This window comes from Ceratotherium simum, chromosome 8 (genome assembly GCF_057802395.1).
Source record: "Ceratotherium simum simum isolate JZ-2026a chromosome 8, ASM5780239v1, whole genome shotgun sequence".
Classification (NCBI taxonomy): domain Eukaryota; kingdom Metazoa; phylum Chordata; class Mammalia; order Perissodactyla; family Rhinocerotidae; genus Ceratotherium; species Ceratotherium simum.
Genome location: NC_141907.1, coordinates 53062737 through 53089633, shown reverse-complemented (window position 1 = coordinate 53089633; position 26897 = coordinate 53062737). Strand labels below are relative to the sequence as shown.

Here is a 26897-nt window from a genome sequence, read left to right as displayed (position 1 = left end):
TGAGATTGATGCTTAACTCACTGATTTTTAGCCTTTCATCTCTTCTCATATATGCATTAAGGCTATAATTTACCCTCTTACTATGGCTTTAGCTGCATCTCATAAGATTTGATATACCCTATTTTTACTGTCATTAGATTTTGAATAATTTCTAATCAACATTGTGATTTCTCCCCAACAGTTTATTTAAAAGTGTATTTCTTAATTTCTAAACCCAGTTCTTTATAGGTAAACTCTAAATCCTTGGCATTTCCCAAGTGATGAGAGTGCCTTTGTTATTCACAGTGGGCCCCTCAGACCACAGCTGATAGTTTTTGGTGATGAGGTGACTCATGGTGAGCCCCTGATAGTTTATGCTAATGAGATGACTCAGAACGAGACTGGCCATGCCAGAGAGATTAACCATGTGATTATTGGGTTGGGTTACATGATATCAGGCCAAATTCCAGGCAAGGTAGAAGGCTGTAGATTGAATCATATGGGCAATGATTCCACCAATCATGCCTAGGTAATAAAACCCCAATAAAAACTCTGGACACCAAAGCTCAGGTGAGTTCCCTTGGTTGACAGTATTCTTTTGAGTATTGTTATACTTCAATGCTAGGAGGGTGACATGTCCTCAAAAACATTTGGAGCCCTTCCAGACCTCTCTCTATGTGTCTCTCCTTTGACTAGTTCTAATTCAATTCCTTTTGTTATAGTAAAACTGTAACTGTAAGTATAATGCTTTCCTGAGTTCTGTGAGTTTTTCTAGTGAATTTTTGAAACTGAGGGTGATGTGGGAAACTTTAAATTTGTAGCCAGCTAGTCAGAAGTGAGTGTGGCCCTGGGGAACCTCAAGTTTGTGGCTGGTGTTTGAAGTAAGGGCATTTGGAGAACTGTGCCCTTAATTTTGAGTTTGGCTAACTCCAGATAAATGGCTACCTAGAGATGTCTTGACTTGTAAATTATACTGTTATATGTTATATTTAAATAATGTATAATTCATAATATAGGTGTCATAATTAAAACATCTCACTCTATATAATCCCTTATTCCCAATTAGTATGCTATTGTTTTCCTATGTTTTAGTTCCATATGTATATTTTAAAACTTGACATAAATTATTATTATTGTTTATTTAGATGTATACTTTTTTACTCTTTTGATGTTCTTTATTATTTTCTGCACTTAGAGCTTTAGACTTTGTTCACAATATATTTAAGTTAATCATTAAAAATTAAAAACTGGGGCCTGCCCAGTGGCACAAGCAGTTAAGTGCGAGCACTCCACTGCGGTGGCCTGGGGTTCACTGGTTTGGATCCGGGGCACGCACCAACGCACTGCTTGGCAAGCCATGCTATGGTGGCGTCCCATATAAAGTAAAGGAAGATAGGCATGGATGTTAGCCCAGGGCCAGTCTTCCTCAGCAAAAAACGAGGAGGATTGGCAAATGTCAGCATAGGGCTGATCTCCTCACAAAAAAAAAAAAAAAATTAAAAACAGATTGCATAATATTAAACAAAGTAGATAAACATAAGTGGAAGAAGAAAAATAATCAATCTAAATGAAAGAAAGGGAAAAAAGTGTATAAAAGATGGAAGAAATTGAAGTCACAAAATAAGATGGTGAAAAATATTCCCAGAATATTAGTTATTATATTAAGTGTAAAATGAGTAGATTCTTTATTAAAAGGGACAAAGATGATCAGAATATATTAAAAGTACTGTTTATTTCTAAATCACAAGACTACAGAAAGACTGTAGTGAAAGTACAGAAAGAATAGTGAAAGATTTATGAAGTAAATACTAAACAAAGGAGAGCTGATATAAATATATTATCAGGTAGAGTGGACTTTAAAGCAAAACACATAAACCATTAAAAAGCATAAAGAGGTCTCCAGATAAGGGCAAAATGTTCAATTCACCAGAAAAAAATAATAATGATAAATTTTATCTAATAATGTAGTTTCAAAAATATTTAGAGTACATATTGGCAGAACTATAAAGATAAGTTTGCAAAATCAGCATTATTTTGATGATTTTTCATTATGCTTCTATCAATAACTAATAGATCAAGCAGATAATAAATTTTAAGGACATAGATTTTCTCAAGACAGATCAATAAATTTGGTTTAATAGATGTATATATGACACTGAACTAATAACTGCAGAATACATATTCTTTTCAAGGATATATGACATATTTATGAAACCTGACCACATACTGAAAAACAAAACAAATCTCAAAAAATTTTCAAAAGATTTATTATAAAGAACAGTCTTCTACCATAATGTATAAATTAGAAATCTATAACAAAGAGATATTTGGGAAAAAGTCATATGTCAGGAAATACATAACTAATGGGTCAAAGAAAAAAAAATCCCAAAATGCAAATTAAACAAAATATTTTAATTGTAAAACAAAAAAGAATCATATAGTATCAAAACTTTTATAACATCTGAACAGCACTTTAGAGGAATTTTAAAGCATTAAGTATATCTTTTAAGAACAAACGTAGGTGAAGATAAATAAAGTAGGCATCAATTTAAAAAATTAAAAAAGAATAAAATTGTAAACCCAACATTTGTAGAGGAAAGGAAAAAATGAAGCAGAAATATAATAAAATACAAAATATAAATATAGTAGAGGATACCAGTAAAAGTATCAGTTTTTAAAACAAACTATACCCTGGAAAGTTTGATCACAGAAGAACAAAGAAAGAACAAAAGCATTCAGAATGAAAATGTGTAAGTAATTAGAGACACAATAGTTTATCAAAATATATGAGCTATTAAAAGATTAATTGCAATAATTTAAAAACATAAAGTCTTTAAGAAACATAAAACCTATAATAATCATATAACAGTAAATCATAATCCTATAACAATTAAATAATCCTATAACAAATATTGTACCTGAGTTGTATAATATTCCTATAACAATTTATATATTAACCATTCATTTAAAATTTTAAAACTAAAATCTCTCTAGGCCCACTTAGTTTCATTAGAAATAACTACCAAATGTTCAAGGACAAATAATGATAATCTTAAATGCTTTTTTTCAGAGAAAAGAAAAAGAGGGAATACTTCTCAGGTCATTTTTGTAATATTAACATAACCTCGATAACAAAACCTAACAAGAACATCATAGGCAAATAAAATACAGGCTAATCGCAGACACGAAGTTAGAATCAAAAATTCAAAGCAGTGTTCGCAAATAAAATCCAGCAATGTATAAGATGAATAAAGAATTCTTTAGGAAAAAAATCCTCTAGAAAACATCCTTTGGAAATAATTTGGCATCATATAGTAATTTTGAACCCATTTACCCTATGACCCCACAATTCCACTCCTAAGTATGCATGCTAAAACCCGTTGTACATGAGTGCCACAAAATGTGCCTAAGATGTTAGAGCCACATTGTAGTAGCAAAAAAAAAGTAAATCGCCCAAATCCACAAACCAAATCCATCAATAACTGAAAAGATGTATTACATGTGCTATAGTCTTATAATGAATAAAATGTAGCTGATAAAAGAATAATTTTGGAGCCACTCTGACGTTTAAGTTCAGCACATTCTACTTTGGCCGCCCTGGCCGGGTTCCCCAATGTGGAAACACACCACTCGTCTGTCAGTAGCCATGCTGTGGCAGCAGCTCACATAGAAGAACCAGAAGAACTTAAAACTATATACAACAATGTACTGGGGCTTTGAAGGGAGAAAAAGGAAGAAGATTGACAACAGATGTTAGCTTAGGGTAAATCTTCCCCTGCCAAAAAAAAAAAGAAAAGAGAAAAAAATAATAATTTCATTAATTTTTTTATTTTTATTTTTTGTGAGGAAGATCAGCCCTGTGCTAACATCTGCCAATCCTCCTCAATTTTTTGCTAAGGAAGATGGCCCTGGGCTAACACCTGTGCCCATCTTCCTCCACTTTATATGAGGCGCCACCACAGCATGGCCTGCCAACCGGTGCATCGGTGTGCTCCTGGGATCCAAACCGGTGAACCCCGGCCGCCGCAGCGGAGTGTGCACACTTAACGGCTTGCACCACCAGGCAGGCCCCAATTTCATTAATTTTAGCAACATATAAACAAAGACGACTCTCTGGAACATAAAGTTGAGTCGAAAAGCACTTATGGAAGGATAGATAAAGGACAATTTCATTACATAAAGTTTGGAAACATTTGGAACTAAACAGTACAATTTGAGCAATACAAACATCTAGTAAATCTAAGAAAGAAAAATAAGAATATGGTAAATACAAAATTCAAAAGAGTAGTAACAGCTGAATAGAGAAGTTTACACAGAAACTTGAAAGTCAGGATTATGTTCTTTTTTAAACTGAGTGATAGTTTGGTTGATTTTTATGTATTATTATTTTTTTATCCCTTAAATATACTCTGTACATATTTGTATATGGTCAATATTTAACAAGAATAAAATGAAAAAAGAGTGCTAGAACTCCCTAGGCTAATTGTTCATGCTTTATTAACAGAGTCATAACAAAATGTTATTTATGCAGGACATACTCAAAGATTTATCTTCTCAGTAATGTGTTCAATTAGAATTGTGACATCAGAGACATAGACTAATGCATTGCCATTTCTCCCCTCACTTAGAATTGGGACTATATTAGAAGATAAATGAGTTTCGTGGTCTCTCTTTAGACTTGTGCTGGGTAAAATGAGTTTTTTTTACCAACACACTGTCAGTCACCAGCCTGAGTATAGATTCATGATTATGGCATTTCTTCTACCTTCTGTAATAATAGCGAAGAAAAGACAGCAGGAATGTTAATGCTTAGCCTTAACCAACCTAAGGGAAGAAAATTTACTGCTTTAACTTCTTAGTAACTGGGATTGACTGGCAATTAGCCACCTCTTTCATATAGTTACATATACAGAGATTAAAATGAAACCAAATATTCTAAAGGGTCATTTTCCTACCTTTTCTCTTTACCCTTAAGAAAAAATCACTACAATAAAACATGCTTACTGCCAGAACTTTAGAAAACACATAATATAATACAAGGAACCTGAAGAAAAAGCCTAGAATAGCGATAGCAACATTTTTGGTGCACTTCCTTTAGTTTTCTCCATGTAAAAATATTGTCATATTGGAAATATATTTCCTACTCTTTTTTTCCACTTAGAATTTTCTCAGGTCATTATTCTTCAAATTAATGCATACACAAATATACTGCATGATATTGCCCATGTGAGTGAACATTACTTAATCTTTAACCTGTTCATGGACATGGAAATTGAATCCCATGTTTTGCTATTATTTAAATGCCACTTGTGAATCTATCTTTGAACAACAATCTTTGACAGCATATTGATTGTTTTCTTGTGTGACAGAACAAAATATTAATTTAGGAGTGTTCCTAAGTCTTTTATCTATCCTGCTCATCAAAGGAAATTCCAGCTCTATACCCTTGATTTATTTCTTTGTCTCTTTTGACCTGCTCCCCTCCCCCCAAGGTCCTGGTTTGCCACATCCATTCCTTTTTATTTTGTAGGTGCAGAATTGAAGAGCCATGGAGGAAATGTAGAGGGATATGATGTGCTTGGGCTAGTCTAGTGTGAATTTTTTTCATGGAGTGTTGAAAGAGGGAAGCTTCATAGAGTAAAGGAATAGATAGAAAAAGAGTGGATTTTTAAAAACTATTAATCTGATTTAAGCTAAGTAACTCTATAAGAGTGTTATAAAAATAGAAGAAATTGTTTTGTTTTGAAATTATTTCTTGGTGGCACTGGGTACTTTTTTGGCTGTGACATTATTCTAAAACTGAAATATGAGGGTCATGGTTTCATAAGCTTTACACATCTATGAGGAAAGATCACTCTCCTCTTATTACCTGTCAAAGTTGCTTTCTCCAAAGGATAAGTCAATGTATCCTCTTCACCAGCCCCACATAGGAATGCCTGTAGTATTGATTTCATACATCAGTGGAATATTATCATTGTGCAAAAAAGTTTGTAAACTTGATAGGTGGGAAAATGATACCTCATTATTTCATTTTGTATTTCTTCATTAGTGATGTTGGGTATTTTCAGTAGTTTTCTTAATACCTTAAACCTCATTTGAGAGTGATTTGATCATGAACATTGTTCATTCACTGGATGTGGAGAAAGTATTTCTTTAATTTTTATTCCTCAGTGTTTATTAAGGATATTCATCTATTAATTTTCGTATTTGTTCCAGTTATCTCTCTCATCTTTGTCATTTGATTTTAATCATATTAATTAGTTTTAAATATAGATGTTGGCTTATGGCCCTGGCCAAGCACTGAGAAGAAAAACTTGACTATCTAGAGGCAGTAGATATGTTAAAATTTTATGTAGTCAAATCAATTGACTTTTTCCTTTATGATTTAATCTATTGTTACATTCTTAGAAAGTCTTTGCCTATTCTGAGTGTTCAACAAATACTCACCTATAGGTTTTAATGTTTATATTTATTGCATTTGTTTTGTCCACTTGGCATTTATTTTGGGATAAGGTATGAAGAAAAAATTTAATTTTGTTCCTAAATGACTGACCAATTGTTCCAATACAACATATTAAAAAATCAATATTTACTTTATTAGTGATGCTTCTTTTATTATATATAAAATTCCTAATATATTATCCTAGCTATTCTATGCCATTAATCTGTACGTAGCATAACTTTTATGACAATTCTAAATTTAGCTTGTGTTTTATCATATAAGAAAACATCTCATGGATCATCTTTTTCAAAAATGTTTATGCTATTCTTACTGATTTCCTTTCATATAACGTTCAGAATCACAAGATATAAAACAATCCCTATTGGAAAGTGGATTAGAATTAGATTAAATCTCTAAATTGATTTGTAAAGTAGTCTCTTTCCATTTATCAAGTATTTTAAATACTTCAATAAAAGTTTGGAATTTTCTTTATTCATTCATTCACCCAGTGTATCTTTTTGCTGTCTGGCACTGTGATGGGCACTTTAGATTTAATGATGTACTGACAAACCTCTGATATTATATGCCCCTTGTAATAGACACCTTGTATCCATGAGGTAGTAGAAACAAGAGAGAATAAATATTCTTTGCTGATGGTATCATAAGAATAAATCTTTCCATACACTGAAGACATAAACTAGGTGACAATGGAGCTTAAATAGACGTGTTTAAAGCTTCAGTTAGACAAATTCATAGAAATAGTTTTGGAATAATTCATAGCTAATTGTTTCATATTGATAATATAGATTCTAATTTTGGAAGGCTTTGGTCACAAGATACCTCGAAATCAAAGATAAGGAAATCTTTTATTCTTGATGATGTGTCTTGCACATGGTAGGCATACTGTGCATATATCTAAGTTTGAACTGATTGTAAATGAAGAAGAAAATAATACATTGGCTGCTCTTCTTTTCATGCATAGGAAATCAGTTCTCTGCTAGTGTGTTATCTATTCTGTCTCATATAACTGCTTCATTCTATACAAACTCTTTTTTTTGGTTCTGGAAAGAAACTAAATCAATAAAAAAAAGGAAAGAAAAAAAAGATAATCACTCACAGAGTAGATTCCACTTTATCTTTTGGATAGAATGATATTATCACCATGTCTGAAGATAATTTTAGCCTTTCTTCATAGAATGTAATTTGTTGAAAATGTAGCCTCCAATTGAAATGTTTCTGATTACAACGCACATGTTTCTACGTAATTTTGGTATCTGCCATTATTTCTGGGAGTATACTCAAAAAACAATTTCTTCAAAGTTTTCATTTCTTTTGAGTTGCTCAATTGATTTTTATAGATTCTTCAGTAACAGAAAGATAAAAATACCAATTTCTTGCCTTTTCTGGGTTTGCTGAAATTATATCTATTGGCAATGTCATGGTATCCAGTTGTGGGTCTGTGTTCATTGTTTGTTCTCCAAATAAAGTTCTCATCCATATAACCTCTTGGTACCCAATTATTATTATTGAAAAGAATCATTTAAAATATATTATCCTGAGTCGCACGAAATATATTTTCCATACATTACTGACAAAGAAATTGAAGAACGGAGAAGTTTTTATTATAGTACTGGAGCAGAGCTTCAGCTGAGAATTCCCTGTTAATTTTCTCATTACTAATCTATGGTTAATGGAAAAATCTATCTCTATTAACACTTGCATTGACCTTTAATATTCTTCCACATCTTTTCCCCTACAAAAATCATCACTAAATTTTGGGAGAATCATTTTCTTCCAGAGAATAATATAATAAGTGGTAATGATCAGATAATGATTTAGAGTTCATAAAATGCTTTTCACAAACAAGATGTCAGTTAGAACTGTGAGACTGGTGGAACAGGATGTTATATTTTTGCATGAATGAGGAAAAGACTAGAAAGTTATATGACTTCAGTAAAATATTTTCCTTTTATCCTCAGGGAAATGAAAGAAGGAGCTTATTGATTGAGGGTTAGAGAGACGTGGGGCAAAACTGGAGAGTTACGTGAGAGGCTATGCCAGGAACAAAACTCTAGGATATAACATAGTAAGGATTGCTAAAGGAATTTGAAATAAATGGTGCTTTTTCAATTATGTTATAGAGGAAATAATACCCTGGAACATCATTTGTTTGTTTCTAGTTTGTGATTTTAGCTTCAATATTTTTCACTAAACACAATATCCAAAATAGCATATTGGTTAAATAAATGTGTTCTTCAAATCAATTTGCATTTTATGAATGACTTTATAAATGATTAACTAGCGAATGAGAAAATCATGGTTCTCTGTTATTCAATTTATAACGAGGGGTGGTAATTGATACATATTTTAAAGAAATTTAAAAATACAGAAAATACAAAGAATAATATGAAGATATCGGTATTTCCACCATTATGGATTCAAATCTATTAAGTTTTTCATATTTACCTCGTTTTTTGTTAATAATGTATGAAAGTATTTCAGATAAGGTTGAAATGACCAATGGCACCATCCTCAATCATATTTTTCTTTCTTTCTTCTTCCACCAAGGTAACTACTATCAAAATTTTGGTGTATATGGAATAGTATAGTACATAGCATTATTTCCTTATATGTCTTAACATTTTACGATTTTGCATAAATAGTAGCATTGTGCATAATATTCTGCAATGCAGGTAGTCTTTTTTTTTCATTAAACAAACATTTGTTGAGTATGTATTATGTAACAGGCACCATTGAAGGTGAATGAACAAGAACAAATTTCTGCCCTCCATGAACTTATATTCTAGAGGGATGGAAGAAGAGAAAACAAACAAACAAACATATAACATGTCAAAAGGTGATAAAAATTATGATGAAAAATAAAGCGGAGTTAGAGAATGGAGTATACCAAGTGGGAGTGTGAAGGTAGTATTACTATTATAAATAAAATGGGCTTTTATTGATAAAAGTTGAAATTTTATCGAGAACCTTGAGAGAGATGTGGATAAGGGACGTTTGAGTTCCAGGCAGAGGAAATGTAAGATGTAAGTAAAAAAGTTCTGAGGGAGGAACATGCAGGGAGTGATGCTAATGCTGAATGGATGGCGAAGAGTGTTACAAGATGAGAAAAGAGATGTCACAGATTTTGGTTCTGGCCAAATAACTATATATTTATCATCAACAGGACACTTTTAAGAGTGACAGGGAGCATTATTAATAACTGAGTTGGAACAACAAACATAGGATGCTCTTGGGCAAACTGGGATTTATAATCATCCTATACTGTAAGGCTTTAACTCAAATTGAAATGAAGACAGCACTGGTTTTGTTCAGAATTGTAATCTAACCTATAATTTAATGAGATCTCTCTAGTTTATTGTATTAAGAGTAGACTAAAGGAGAGAAGAGTAGAAGCTGGTATCCAACTTAAGAGGCTACAGGTATAATCCTAGCAAAAAATGATGGTCACTTGTTCTAGAGAGATAGTAAAGGGTGGTAAGAAGTTGTTGAGTTCTGGATGCTGGATTTACTGACATACTTTCCTTTGTTATTTTTGATTGCTTTTGTGTGTTTGTGTGTCTGTATGTGAATTGACTGGTCTTAATTTCAAGCAATAATTTCTATGGAGTCTTGTAATTTTTATTTTTATTATTTTTTTTTAATTTTCTGGATACTAATTCTTTGTTGTTTACATTGTTAATTTCTTCTAGAAGTCTGTTCAAATATTCCAGTTTTATTTATAGTTCCTTCATTTGTTTGATATATTTGCATAAATTAAACACAATTGAGTTAGTTAAATTTAATAATAATTTACTCTAAGGTTATGCTTTTTGTTTCTTTTTAAAGTAATGCCACTTGAAGCCAAGATCATATAGATATATCTTATATTGCAATGGTTTTGCTTTTAAATCTTTACTCACGTAGGAATTTATTTTTGTCTCTAGTGTAGTTAGGTATCAGTATAATTTTTTCTATGTGACAATTAACTTGTATCAAAAACATTTATTGAATAATTTGGATGTCATATCTTTTTACAAATTTTCATATTAGCATTAATCTGTTTGATCTATTTTTTCCATTGATCTATTTGTCTGTTTCTGTGTCAATAGACAACTCTTTTAATTTCATAGTTTTATAATAAGGCTTAATATCTGGTAGGGCAATTTTCACTACCTTATTTTTATTTTTTAGAATTATGTTGGTATTCTTCATGTCATTGCTTGACTGTATGTGTTTTAGCATCAGTCTCAAATTCTGTAAAAAATTCTGTGATTTTCATTGACATTGAATGAAATTTATAGATTTACTGTGGGAAAATTGTCATTTTCAAATACAGATTTTTTATTACACTTTGTCTATAAACATAGTTTATATCCACTTATTCAATTCTTCTTTCCTATTTTTCATTAATATTTTATAATTTTGTACATTTATTCATGTTTCTTGTTAGGTTTCTTTTTTCTTACACATCTTTCAAGTTTATTACTGTTATGGACAGTATTTTTTCATTACATTTTCCATCAGTTATTATTTATGAGTAGGGATAGTATTGGGTTTTGCATATTTTAAGATGTTTAGAATTGTGCTGAATGGAACGCTATTGGAGGTTAAGTGATATACTAAAGCCTAGCATACTGTAGTGACTAAGAACGTGAACACTGGAGCCAGATCACCTGTGTTCAAGTCTTAACTCAGCCACTTACCAGCTCTTTGGCCTTGGGCAAGTTATTAGTTACTTAACCCCATATTCTATGCCTCAGTTTCTTCATCTATCTATAAATGGGGCTCATAGGATTATTTTGAGGAGTAAGCAAATTAATATATGCAAAGCCCATTGAACCTTGCCTTACACATAAATGTCATAGAAGTAATAGCTATTAAAATAGTTATACTGTTATTTTCATGGGTTGTCAAAGATTATAAATGCAAATTTTTGCTTCATTTTCTTTCATGACCTTAGGAAATGTAAACTCTGTTTTCAATGTAACTATAGAGATGTTGGAGAAGTCAGAACATGTAAATCTCTTTTGAATTGTCATGGATGATGGAATATAAGCATTAAGAAAATCACCTGAAAATATTGAATAAATCCATCAAAGACCATTGGAGTATTTAACTCCATGGAAATTATGCTGCCTATTATTTGTAGCCTCAATGAGGAAATTTTGTAGGAAAATCGTAGGAAATAATCATATGTTACCTTTGATTTTTTTCCCTCTATATAATAATCCAATCAATGTTGTGTTGATTCTTCCTTAATATGCCTACTTAACATTTGCCTTTCTTTACTACTGCTACTATCACTAGGCTCTCATTAACTCTTGTATGAATGATTATGAGGTTCTTATCTACCTGCTTCTAGTCTATTTCCCAAATTTATACCTACACTCATATTTTTAACTCATGCAGTCAAGATTATACTCATTATTTCTCATAATTCCCATTATACAATTATTGTTAATGTACCTGAATTATAGATTTGGTCATGTCACTACCCATATGAGAAAGCTTTGATGAGCTTCCATTTCCTTCAGGCCAAAATCCAAACTCCCTGGTGCCATCCTATTTGTACGGTCTCCTATCATGACCTCCCATACCCTTTACTTCTCAACTCTATTTGCTGCTTTCCTAAGAGTCACTGAAATTTCATGTATCCATGTCTTTGACCGTGACATCATATCTGGGATGACTCTTCTCTCACTCTTTCACCACCATTCAATTGCACTTTATCACATAAACTGCTCAACTAGAATAATTTAACTTATCTTTTATGATTTGGTTTATATGTAATTTCCTGTCAACTTTTCCCTTCCCTTGTCATAATTATTCGGTTTCTCCTCTGTATTCAATAAAGTTCCTCACATTGTATATATTGAATAAATATGTATGAGTAGTTTTCCCACAGAAACTCAGAATCACCAATCACTATGTAGGCTATTTATTTCATATTAACATTTTATAAATATTTAACAAAATTTTGTTAATATTTTAATCACTTTCATATGGCATATATGTACAACATAGAATAGTTAGTATGGGATCTTTTTCAAGGTATTTGATTATTGGGCAGGTGTATATTGCTGAGTCTAGACCCAAAGCCAGATTTTTATTTCTTGACATAAAATAACAGACTATAATCTTATCAAAATACAAAAATTATCTGATAATTTTGCCTTTCTTGGGATGCTAAAACTGTTATCCATCATTACCAATATTAGTCTTAGTACATTTGTTCATGTTTGTGCTAAATCTTTTCTTGAGAGATCAATGAGTTTGGAACATTTAGAAAATAAGTATTTCTGAATTGCAAGAAAATTTCAAGGCATATTTTCTCAACTAATACCTCTTTTCATATTCCTGTGTTTCAATTTCCTCAATATTGCTAACGCATAAGGTCATGTCTATTAGATACCTGCTGAATTTGCTCAGTCAGCTGTATGAACAAATATGCAATTGATTCACATACCCCTTTATTTTGGAGATACACCTTGTAAAAATTGAACACATTAAAAAAAAAAATTAACAATCCTGACATTTCAGTTCCAAATCTGATTTACTATGTTAAGGCTAGATCCAACTTGAATCTAATTCTGGTAATAGGGTTAGTGGTAGCCCCAGAGAACTCGTCATTAGGCATAGGATTATAACAAATCAGGTTTCCCAGTACGAGTTTCTCATTGCTTGCATGTTCATTGAATGCTAAACACATCTCTTATACTAAAGTACCCTTATTACAAGAAGGTGGAGATTTCTTTTTGACTTAAAAAAAACCTAAAAGTTATAGCGAGCAAGCAAGCATAATTACAGGTGTCATTATCTTGCAGATCGTTCCAGCTTGAATTATTGCTTCTCCTTCATAAATAGCATCTGCTTTTAAAAATTTTCCATGATTTCTTCAAAAAATTTAAATGTCTTGTAAATATTACCTTGAATAGGTTAAGACCTCAAAGTTTCTTCTTTTTAGGGCTGTATCTATTTTACTGTTTAAATTTAGTGTTAAGATAGCATATTTATTGGAATTTGAGAAGGTCAATACAAAAACATTTCTTTATTCTTCACATAAGTTCTTAACAGATTGATAGATGAACAAAAGAGACAGGTAGAAGGGAGAAGGGAGGGGGAGTAAACTTTACTGCTTTAGAAATGTTGAAGAACTGGCTTATGTGTGTGACAAGAATGCGCTTCTTAATGCTGAACCACATATACGGACAGTCTGATCCAAGACAGTTCTGGATGACTCCCAGGTCTCCCAGGCAGCCTTTTTCCGCTGAAAAGGCTTTCCTGTAGCTTGGAGCACACTGGAGAAAATGCTCTCCATGGGCAGCCGGATACTCAAGAGCTAAAAAGAGGAGACAGGTTAAGCTTGGCATTCTCAGAATCCATTCCCAAATTTACCCAAGTGAAAATGCACTTGGAAGGATTGAATTATGGGGTAGACAAATGACAAAAGAATTACATTATTTGATATTCCTCCAAGCGGAAGCATAAAGTCAGGAGAAAGGAGGTTCACTCCAACAGTATTTCTTTCATTCAACTTGTAATGTGTAATGTGATAAAACCTGTTGAATTAAGCCAAATTTTACTGCCCAGGCTGATTTAGATGGGCTGTGGCTCCCGGTCCTTGCCTTTGAAACATGGCATCCTCAGGGCTGGCCATCAAAACAAAAACTAATCTAACTGTTCCTTATAACTAGCAGATCCCTCCAGCAATTTCATCTCAAATTCTACCTTAGTCATAATTTCGTCAAATATCATTTTCTTGGTAACATTGGAGAATGATATCATTAGCTTTATGCATTTAAATGGCTCACCAGGATATGATATTTGGAACACTGTCCTACTGAACTCTTGTTCCCAAGAGTTTCAATGTCTAAGGATTTTGAGTTTTACCTGAACAACTTATGATACATGAAAATTAGGAAGACGGTCATCTAATACCTGTATTCAGCTCTTATTTAATTGGTTTCATTCAGATCCCGTACTTTCCTCAACCTCAATAGCTATGCTCTCTGAGCTTCCTTTCATGTCTCTTGATAGATGACAGATAGATAGATAGATAGATAGATAGATAGATAGATAGATAGATAGATAGACAGAGATAGATATCCTAGTCATGTGTAGATATTATATTTTATATCCTTTGGGGACTTTTTTGGAAGAGCTCAAAGGGGTAACAATGTTACTAGATAGCCTATAATTTGCATCTTTTATTCTTTCTCAAGAAAAAAAGAAAAAAGAAAAGAAAAAGCTGCCCTCCTAGTCCAGCTGACTTTTCAGGCAAATGTGGATTAAGAGGGAGAAAAAGTGCAACATGAGTGCATTTTCTGCATAAAATCTATTCCAAGTGCCTGTTCTTTCAATGGTGTGTTGTGCTGTGGCATTTTACACCTTCTAAACACACTTTTCTCTGTGGATTTTCTGTTAGCAACTCACTGGGGAGATGCCACTGTGAAAATAATCACCGATACAACATAAAATCCTTGAACATAGTTTAGGTGGGAGAGATTTTAAGCTCATTAGGATGGGGGAATAAAGGAGCTATAAAAGGCGTATGTTGGACAGTCTTTTCAAAGGAAAGAGATGTAATTTGATTGGCTCTCCTGCTTGCCGGGCTCACCACTGGGAAATAGGCTGAAAATTCCACACCTTCAGATTTTGAAAAATGAGATCTGTTTGTTTTTTTATAGTATGGATTTCAAACTTTGTTTCCAATTTGATGCTTTTCTTTCCTGTTTGCTTACTATTGTGTCAAGATGAACATAACTTTAAAAGCAGTGGGTATTAAATTTTCTGTGGAGGCATGATCTTAAGACCAATGGAGTTTTTCAAAGTACTCTCCTTTTCATAGAAAGTCATTGCCCCATTAGTACACAGATTATTATTCTAAGTCCAATTTATGAGAGTGTTGCCATGTGCAATTTATAGTATCCTGCAGCACATGAAGTAATACTTCTTAATATCACTGATAAATTGCTTAAATATCTTTGCACATTATACGGTCTCACTGTGGAACCACCCACTTGCAAATAGCAGTTCAAATTTATATGTGGTTGCATAGAAAGCAAATAATGCAGCATCTCAATTTATAGGTTTAACTAGAGCCTGATTTTCCCTTTTCTAAGAGTCCATTATTTAAGCTTATTGCCTGGTAGTATTTTTTTTCTTCTTTATCGTCTTTTTCCCTCTTAAGGAGATCATTTATAGTGACATAGAAACACTTTCCACTTGCTTTTAATCTTATGAAACATATGGCTTTCAGTTTCTGGTGAAACTGAAAGCTTTATATAAAATGAAATAAATTCTTTTTTAAAATTTGTGTGGTCTCACTTTCAATAATCACTCTTTTAAGAGGGTTGCAGTAATTGAAAACAGATTAAGTGTGTTTATTACCCCCAATCTTAAATCTTTTCTACCACTTTCCAAAACGTTTTTTATATGGACAAAAGTATGAGTAGAAGAGAAAGTTTGGATTGCCATCACAGAAATCTCTTTAATTTTAAAGGATAAACAGGAAAAATTAAAGTATTTAGGAAAAAACGGATCCACTTGAGTCAGATCCAATGAACTAATGGTATCTGGTAAAGAAAGAACTTCTAGAAAGTGTTTATATCTAATTCCATTAAAAATGGTTAAGACTCACTAATATCATTTTAAATAATTTCTTAGTTAAGAAATCTTAGTTATTTCAGGTTATAGGAAATATTCGTTGAAATTTTAAAGAATTATGGTGGCATATTTTCTCTATTCCTCCTTTGTTACTCAGTTTATGTTGTTATTAAGATTTCTATGTGATGGTATGTACAAGGAGAGGTTCTATCCATTCTATAATTACAGGAGAGAGACAATGGAAAACAACAGAAATAAATTTAGACTAGGGAACAGGATTTTTTTTCCTGATTCTTAATGGCACTCTTTATGTCTATGAGCAAGCTGCTTACATTCTGTGCACTTGAAAAGCAAAATTATTTGGTTCAAGGTAACATTCTCATGGTTTGTCTAATTCTACAGCATAGAAATGCAGATTTCACAAATTGCTGAACCCTTTCTTAAGTCAAATATTTGTGAAGGTCAAGTTGTAAGCTATTTAAAGCTGAATCCTTAGTTTTGCTGTATCTCTGAAGTACCCAGAAAATTTGGGATTTCAATGATAGTATCTCTGCATCCAAATTTCACAATTCAATGGATTAGTTCAAAATTTCTAAATTGGTACTACCTGAACATTTCTGAAATGGTGCTTCGTTTTGTAGAAAGTACCTGACATTTATATTATGCTTGATTGAAAAAGAATTCCAATGGCTTCACATCGACTCTGTGTAAATAAAGAGAAAGTAGAATGACAATTTAATGGCTCTGGGTAGATTCAGTCAACGAACTCGTGAAGTGCCTTAGAGAGCCACTTAAATTATTAATAAAAACATCTAGACTAGAGGTGATACATATGAACTAAACTCTGGAAGACAAAAGAAGCAGAGGAAAGTCAGAAGGCAATTCTACTAGGTGAAGGCTAACCATTTGCCTCTCAATTGATTATACAAATTACATCATCACATTTGTTTGATGACTGCATGGCTCTGAAACACCTATGTGGAGATCAAGTTCCTAATCTATGCCAAGTAAGTCAGAATAGATATTTGATAGGGGAATTGTTAGATGTTTTATAAACTTGGCCTTTTGAGACCCTTTAATGGAAAGGTGAGTTAGAAATATTATTCTTAATCCAATTAAGCTATTTTGCCCCTAAATCATTTCCAAAACTAAGGACAGTTTGGTCTTAATTTTCTAGTCTATATTATCAGGTTTTTTTCTTTTTATATCAAAGGCGTGATAAAAAGGGATAAATGCTCTCATATCATTTGACAGTTTTCTCTTTGTTCTATAGTTTGGATTCTAGCAGCTGTCTGAGTGGACACCACTGGTTAGTATTTATTTTTAATACATTTTTTTTAGTAGCTAAGTAATAGGGCATTTTTATTGAGTGGAGGAGATACAGGAAATTGAAGGTCATCAATAACAGGGGTCCAACAACAAACAGAGAAACCAGTAAAAAGTTCTACATCATCAAAATTTTATAAGAAAGCAGTATATAAATTTACAAATTCCTCTAAATACCAAATTAATGACCTACATATATTCCATTCTATGATGATTTTTTTGTGCTATGATTCTGAATCTTTATATCATTTATTATCTAGATGATAAATCATGTTATATATATTTGTGTGGGTATTTAATTGATTATTTAGTTGCATGCATATTTTATTTTCCTGAGTATATTGTAAAGTTCTTGACCACAACAACCATATATTTTGCTTCTTTATATATTCCTATTTCCTGGTATAATGCTGAGCACTTAAAAATACTTGACGAATGATATGTTAACAACTACTTACTAAATCACTATTAAAACAATGATTAAATGGTTAAATTGGTTGTGATGCTTATTCAGATTTCCTGTGTGTATAATTATCTGACTACTGAGGATACTTTGTAAAGATATCATCCATATAGATAATGTGGCCACCATTTTTTACTGTGGCTATATTCGATGTGACATGACTATTCTATTCCCTTCAGCTCATCTTCATCAGCTTTTAGAGTTGTACACATCATACTTTCCAGTTTACTTTGGTGAAGTGTCCTGGAAATCTTCCATTTGTCTTTCCAGATCATCTCTACATGTCTCCATTCTGCACCAATCATTCTGGACACTGACCCATAGAATAGATCGAATGACTCCTTTGACCTCCAGCTTCTGGTTGGGATCACTAGGAGGCTTTGGCAGGAGATCTTGAAGGTAGGATTATTGTGAAGTCAGGGTTTATATTGACCTAATCATTTTTTGCTAGATAAGTTTAGGTTGGCTGCATTTCTCTATTGACGTCTATAGCTTCTCTCAAGGATAATTCTCTCTCTATGTTCTATAAACAGTTCTTCAACTTTCAGGCCTAGGGTGGCAACAGCTCTCCTTCTGTTACTCATCTTAGGATACTGCACCATTCCTTACTGCTTTTCCTAAACAATGTTCTTACCTTGCTAAATTCTTCCCTTATTAACTTCTCCTAAAATTATCCAATTTGAGTGTACTGTTTCCTGCTCATAACCTGACTTCTATGAAGGATGTCAACAATTATGAACACTACCACTTATTTTTTTCACATTTCATCTCCCAGATGACTTAGATGCTTATCACTAGTAGAGCAATGACTAGGATTAGATCTTTGGAAATGAGTTTCTCTAGCAGAGCTTTTCCACTTCTGGTTAGGATGGAATAATAAGGGCTGAATTTACCCTCTTGCAATAAACAACTTAAAAAGATGAAAAAAAAAAAAGAAAGAAAAAATGGTTTGCAGACTTTGGACAAGAAACAAGGAACAATGATCCTTGAGAAAAGGGATACAAACAAAGTAAGCCCTAAAATTACTCTTCTTTCATTTTTGCAGAGTTTACAGATGGTAGCAGAGGGAAGTGAAACCTGAACAGAACCCAGTGGTCTTCCTGAGTTGAGGAGACAGAGCTAAGAATTCACAAAGGCCAAAGTAGCTAGAATTTTCAAGGCAGAGTGGGAGGAGGAACCCACACAGAAAGTGAGTTCTGGAGATATGCAGAGGGTTCCTCTCAAGTCTTCAAATGAGTACTGATTGGTGAATGCAGGTGAGGAAACGGTCTGAGAGAGGAGAAAGGAGCAAACAGAATAATTGCCAGTCCTCACACAAGATCAAAACTGTTTCATGTTCTCACCAGCCAAAGCGGAAAGGTTTTCATCATATATGGGCTGGGTTAGAGTACTCATAAGGGCATTGCATCCATGGTGGGGCAAAATTAGCTCTAGACTAAAGACTACTAGGATCCTGTCTAACAAAGCTTAAAAGTAAGCCTCAAGAGGCTCAAACTATTTCCAAGAAATGTAACTGAATCCCAGAATGAGGCTCAAGAATTAAAGGAATATAAAAATCTCTATCAAAATTCATAATGTGTGATATCCAATAAAAGATTATCAGTCATGCAAAGAAGCAGAAAAATATGATCCATAATAAGGAGGAAGATTAGTCAAAAGAAACAGCTTCAGAAATGACACTGATATTGTAATTAGTAGCCAAAATATTAAAACAGTTATTATAACTGTTAATATTCAATGCAAGCATGTTACTCAAACATCTTGGGTTCAGATCTTAACTATCTTTGAAACCTTGGGCAAATTTCTTAACCTTTTTATAGTTTAGTTTTCCTCATTTGTAAAATGGGGATAATAATATTCCCTACCTTATAGGGTTATTGTAAGGAATAAATGGGAATATATGTAAAGCTCATTAAAATGTACCTTGTATAGAATTTAAGAACCTATTAAATTTTAGGTATATTTGTGGTCTCAAGAAACTCAGGTTATCAAGAAATGTTTCAGGGACTTCAATGTAGCATTTCTGCAAAGTTATGAATAACTGACCTTTTGAAATTATTCCTTTTGGGATAATTTTGCCCAAATTATCTTGTCTGAGTGGTCTCATACTGCCCCTAAACATAACATTTTTTTCTCCACTGCTTCTTATTGAATGGGCCAAATTGATGATAGAAGCAGCAAGATTCTTGTTGTTGTCTACGTCATTTTTTATGATTCAGAAGAACCCAATCTGGATTGACTTGAAAATTAAGCCTTTAATAATATAGAAAGGGATTATTCACAGTTGTCTTTAACAAATATATATTTTTTTCTCCAAATGGTCTTTAAGAAATAGTTTTCAAAATTTAGTAGCATTAAATCTTTTAATTAGTGACCTACTGTCTGATGCTTAAGAAAAATTGGTATAAATATTAAACAATGCAGAGATGAAATAGATCTCATAAAAAATGTCTCCAACCTTTTAATGGTTGTTTTAAAACAACCAGCTTAAAAATAATATTGAGATATTGAGTTATTGAATAGTAAAGTATTGAATATTAAATATTCATTGAATATTGAAATATTCACTGAATAGCTATTGTATCAATAATCATTATGTGAGGTACTATTCTAAGTAGTACTTTTGTAAGTTCTCTCTACTCATTCTTTCTTTCTTCTGTCCTTAACCTGATGGTTGACGGTTGTTTGATCCTGTCCAAACTTGACCATTCTTTCATGTCCAGTTCAATCCCCATCTTCTCAACCAAGTCATCACTAATGATGAAGCCCTCCTATAAACTTCTAGCACTTATTGTCTCAACTTGTCATTTCAAAATAATTACATACAGTTGTCTGATGCCTTTTCTAGTATTTAAATTTTGATGTGCGTATTCTGACTCTGTGCATGAATTAAGCTCTGTAAGGGCAAGTTCTTTTTATTAGCATAGTACTCAACGTTCAAAGGGTTGAATTAATAATTAATCTCTTTCTAATGATGGTCTCTTGGACAAATTCCACTTTGATTCCATTTCACAAAATGCACTGAAATACATACTCGCCATTCTTAGAGCGTCTCTTGGACAACCTAAAACATTTAACAAATTCTTCTTTGAGAACATTTTATTAAATATTCTAAAGTGTATATATTCTCTCTTCTTTGTTCTTCTGGGTGGCTAAAATTATAATGCACTTTACTTCTCCATGACCGATTTTAAACCTGCATGTGATAACATGCCAATCTTTTCTAATTTTGAATGCTATTTGCAATCTGGATAATTGCATGCCCTTTGGAAAGTACTTGATCAGACGTCTAACTAAATTTCTCATAAGAGTTAAACTTTTCCACAAAAAAAGGAGAGAATATGCCTCAAACTCTTTGAGGATTTGTGTTTGGCATGTCCTTTGCAAGTCCCTAACTCAGAAGGAATATATATGAGATGGATTGCTGCCTTTACCAAAGTCCCAACACTTTTACTCCATAAAATACAAAATGAAGTTGTCCATATGCGAGAGACACTATAATTTGTGGGGTAGATGAGGTGGACTCTTGGTTATAAGCATTTCAGAGTATAAATTTTCACTCTATCCTTTACTCTTTCACTTAAGAAACATATCAATCCAGGGAGTTAGATGGATGTATTAAAAAGGATATCCTGGGGTTTATTTAAATTCATTAAAAAGGTTAATTATCTTCAAATTTTTGTTATCTGAACTCTTATTGGTAATACATTAGTGCCACGCGACTCACAACTGACCGTGACGTCTGGTGCTAGCAGGGTCATTGAGAATCCCTGCCTTAGGCTACCACTAGGTAAATATTAGAGGGATTGTGCACCAAAGAGTCTAGGAGATAAAGTGTTAAAGTTTGATGACCACACTGTTGTTATGAATCTAGTCTACATCTAGGGCTAAGAACAGTTAACAGATGCTGTGGGTTTCCAAACTGCATTCACTGCCTTATTAATGCAAGTACATTCAGGTATTACTGTAAATGTTTTTTGTGACTGCAGAGGCCTGAGGCAGGGGAGGCCAGAAGTGCTAGAGAGTTAACTACCAATGACCCCCATCTGTCAGTAGCCCACAAATAACAAATGGGAATTGGTGCATAAATACCCCAACTCTCTCTCCTCGCATTGTAAAACTCAATGGCCTATTTCTCACCCTCTGCCAAATGTACCGAGCCAGATAGAACCCTAGATGTCCACAGTGTTAATCTGCTTAAGGAACACCCTATATTGGCTTCCTTCCCTTCCTTGCCTCACTTCTTCAAGCTTCTGGGATTATCACACAAATAAACTACTTGCACATAAGTCTTAATCTCACAATCTAGCTTCTGGGAGAACCCAGTATAAGCCAGACACCAGAAAAGATTATCTTTTCTTTGCATTAACTGTTCTGAAAGCTGAGCACACTTGAAATCTTGCATGGAAAGATGAAAGAATACCAAGAATTTTTAGCCTCTCGGTAAATAGGTAAGTTCTAAATCAAGACTGTCTCTTTCTCAGGAATCTGTCTTCGTTATGTTTCACTATCAAAAAACGTGTTTTACAAAGGTAGTAGAAAAAATTAGTGTTCTGAATCATTGCATTTCATGCTTTAAATGTATTATCTAGTTGTCAGCAATATTTGTTTAGGACCATAATAATAGACAATGTCACCCATAAGCATTTATGTCTGGCAACTTGATTTTCATAGGTTTATTGCTTAGAAAAACTGACTTTGATATTTTTCACTGAGCCTGTCAGCATAAACAAACTTCTTTGAGATTTAATATTTTATTTGATTCCTTTGAAGACAGTTATATTGATATTTTAATCTAAGGTGCTTTTTTCATTTTGGAAACTGAGTTTATACTATCCAGGGTTTGTGAAGGAAATTTAGGTTGATTTATTGTTCTTTTGGAATGTAAGTGATGCCATTTGGTTCTCTGAATAGACAAATAATATAAGTAAAAATACCAGTTGGATTCCATTCTGAGTTTTTCACTGATTTATAAATCTAAGTACAATCTAATTAAGTTTTATATATCTCAGTTTCTCTATGTGCCACCTGGAGACATACTGTTTACCCTCTACTTGTTAATATCAGTATGTGATTAAAAGATTCATGAGATGATTTGTCAGAAAATAATGTCTAATATGATTTGTATACTTAACAACTAGTTTTAAGTAGTTTAAATTTTAATTTTGCTTGAAATTTCCATCCCTAAAATTCTGATAAGAGGGAGAGGAAGGTATGATATGGAAGATATCATACCACTAGGGTGTGGTGGGGTAGAGAGTTTTATGAATTTTTGCTTCATACAGCTCTCCTTGCTATTAGCCACGAGATACCCCAAGTGCTCAGCCCTGGTGTGTGTCGCTCCCACTGGCCACCTCTTCCCCAGTTCCTTTTGTTCGTGGCTACTACTTTCACCTTTGCTAACATTTTGGCTGCAGACAATAAAGTGGCAGCTGCTTCTGTACTGCCATAATAAGCAGAGGCATTGCAACTCCAAGGGGTACCTTTCTCATTGAATACATTATTTCTACACAGTTGAGAACCTCTGCAGTTGAGCAACACAGCAGTGCAGAACAAGCAGTCTCTTTTTGGGGTGCTGGGGCTGAGCGGCTCACCTGCCTCTCCTTCCACAGTCTTCTTAGACAGAGTTGTGGCTGTTGACGATTAATAATTCTAAAGGCTAGCAAGAATTGAGTATTTGCCATATACCAAGCACTGGGCTCACCACTTTTCCTGCACTTATATAATCTTCAAAACAATTCTGGGAAGTATTTTACTCCCATTTGATAAGTGAAGAAATTGAGGCCCATACCTGAAGCTTAATGTATAGCTGCCCAGCCCTTAAGTTCCTTAGATTTAGAATGAGATGGACATAGTTTAAATCCTGTTTTTGCCACTTACTAGCTAAGTAGCCAAAAACAAGTTTAATAATCGCTCTAAATCTCATCTGCCAATTCTGAAGCATGAGTCTAACAGTAGCTGCCCTGCATGGCTTAGGAAAGTTTGGTGAGGCCAAATCGTAACTAGATGACATTTTCTGTAAAAAATAAAGCATCACCTACAATAAACTGTAATATTATATTATTCACACTTATTTAGTTAAAGGAACAAAGCCATATTTCTTTCTCACTCAGAATCTCCAGCAATAGAAAAGAAAATCTCAACGTATTATACCCAATGGTAATTTCAGTTTCATGGATTGAAATAATCAAGAAATTCACACACCTCTTCCTCTCTTTCTACTACCTGTTCCACATTCACTGTACTAATCATATTAACTTTTTAACCAGGACTAAAATATTAAATCTCAGGCTAACAAGGTCTCTGAAAGTCCCCAAGTGTATGAAAGAAAAAAACAATTTGCTTTCCTTTAAGTCAATTCCCTGGAACTAAGAAGTTTGTTGGAGAAGGTAATTTTGAATATTAAGAGAAAAAACTGGTGAACTTTTTTGATATTTCAGAATTTTAATTTTTTAAAAAATAAAACAATATTTAAAGAATATTCTTGGGAAACAAAAGTTCATACAGTTTAGTTTTCCTGAACAGATTTTCACAGATGACAGGCATTTTCATATAAATGGATATGCGTTGGGTCCCTGAGGAAAATTTCTATGGACGTTCATTTCGTTTTAAGTTACATGAGGAGGGTGATTTTGTGTGATGATTAATTTTATGTGTTAACTTGGTTAGGCCACGGTGCCCAGATATTTAATCAAACAGTCTAGCTATTACTTGGAAGGCATTTTTTAGATGAGATTAACGTTTAAATGAATAGACTGAGTAAAGCAGATTACCCTCCATAATGTGAGTGGACCTCATCCAATCAGTCCAAGGCCTTAAGAGAAAAAAGACTCAGGTCCCCTCTAGAAGAGGGAATTCTGCCTCCAGGCAGCCTTCAGCCTTGAGCTGCAACGTCAGCTGTTCTCTGGATCTCCAGCCTGTTGGCCTACTCTGCAGATTTTGGACTTTCCAGCCTCCAAAATCACATATTATAATTTCTTAAATCTCTCTCTATTTATCTATCTACACATATTATTGGTTCTGTTTCTCTGAAGAATCCTGACTAATACACTGTCTTTTCCACCCTTTGTTGCTCTCAACAGCACACAGTGGGTGCTCAGCCAGTAAAATGTTGGACAGCAGGTGCTTCAAAGATGACACATGGAAAAAAAACATCTCTCCTACAGGAAGCACATCTCTTCAGGAACTCTTACCAGGTTTAGGAGAAACCCCGATCTCTCCTAACTTTCTTTTGCTCTCATGTTTTGTTGTCAAGATAATTTTTTTCCAACACTGAGCTTGATTTTATGGCTTTCTTCTGAAATTAAACATAGCCTTTTCCAACCCTTGCCCTCCCTAATTTCTTCTCTCTTTTCCACTCTCTAACCCCAAAAGGCATCTGATCTATTCCTGGCTGCACCTTCTGAAATCTATGAACTGTGAAATTACATAATTAATAGACAGTGGAATAAGTAAGTAGTAGAGTGCCAGAAAGTCCACATGATATTTTCTTCTGTCCCTTCACCCCCAGCTTTCCCCTTGGACAAACAGTTATGGCAGCAGATACAAAAGCAATTAGCTTTGAAAGCTCTGGCATACAGAGAGTCCCCATACAATAGCTTGGAATAAGGAATGGTGTGTTTTAGAAAGCTTTGTGAGTCTTCACCACCATCTGCTCCTATCAGGACTGTCAGTTCTGCATCAGTCCCTCTCTCTCTCTCCTACCCTACTCCTACACTATGTGGGTGTCCTGTGTTATCCTTGGAACAGCCATTATCTGGCAGCTATTTTAACATATGTGCGGCCAGTATTGCTGCTTTAAGCAGCTCATCAACTTAGAAGCCCACTAAAATGAGGAAAAACTCTTTATTTTTACATGTGAAATGTTTGCAATAAAATGAGCCTTTCTATGTTTTCTTAAAACAAGAATACTCACTCTATCCAGTCTCAAAGTCTGCACCTTATTTCACCTATGTGTTTGGAGCGTTGGTGCCTACGGCGTGAAAAATCATTTCAGCTGGCTTCACTCTTCATGGCCATTCTCATTTAAAACTAACATTTTTATTTTTAAAGAGAAAGGATTTACACATTTTCCTCAAAGATCACCTGGAGCTCAAAATATTTTAGAGAAATGTCTGTAAAAATATTTTAGAGTAATGTCTGTAAAGTAATGTCTGTACAAAATGGGGAGAGGTATTGTGTTTAGCAGTTCCTGAAGGACCGCAGATGGATAAGAAAAGACAATGTGGGAAGTATGGGTCCCTGCGATATTTACATGAAATTTTCATATTTGAAGATTGCATAAGAGCAATTCTATGGTCATCCTTGGAACAAAGAATAAAGACCTGAATGCTCACATCACCCTGTCTTTCAGAAAAGCAAATAACTATCTGAGGTTTATGCCCGAAATTAGAATTACTGCACATAGCAAAAAATGAAGAAGCTCACTGATTTGGATGGTGCTGAACGGTATGAGAAAAAAATGTGTGTGAGTGTGCTCTACATATCGCTCCAAGAAGAGAAGGTTGATTGATAAGCTCTCTACCCATATTTTGCTGAAGCCAAATTGGAGAGATTTGGTTGTTTAGTAAGGTGTCAGAGTAAACTATTATCACACAATGTGGAAGCTTCCTAACATATGTTATCATTGGTCAGAAAGAGAAAGTCTAAACAAAGGAAGCCCTTTTCACAGATCGCTTATTATTTTGTGTTTCAATTTCTGTTTTTGATTTTCTAGTTATTATTTCTTTTAATGAGCAACATAAGCTAGAAGAATTTTCTTAACGTGCTGATAAAAATTATTTTTGGAATAAAAAAGCCCAATTTTATTTTAGTTAATTTGCTTCATTAATAGAAAAATACAAATAGAAAAATAAATAGAACATTTTATCCTATTGCTTCCATGTCTACTATTGTTGATAATGAGCTGATGGCTATCTAAATATTTTTATTTTTGGAACTCAATGTAAAGACATAGAATTTTATGTATTAATATAATTACATATTAAATTTATATTTAGCTTGAACTTCTCTGGTCAAAAGTATAAGGAAGAGGGCCTGGCCTGGTGGCACAAGCAGTTAAGTGCATGCTCTGCGCTGCAG

The 26897-nt window shown here is 33.5% G+C and overlaps 1 long non-coding RNA gene across 1 annotated transcript in view; it reads left to right on the top strand.

Annotated features, from left to right (window-relative positions):
* Positions 1-26897, top strand: part of LOC147916464 (uncharacterized) — a 178615-nt gene that overhangs the window by 38141 nt on the left and 113577 nt on the right. The window contains exons 3-4 of the long non-coding RNA XR_015552934.1: positions 17301-17336; positions 18087-18215. This is a non-coding gene — a long non-coding RNA (uncharacterized LOC147916464). The remainder of the gene's footprint in view (positions 1-17300; positions 17337-18086; positions 18216-26897) is intronic.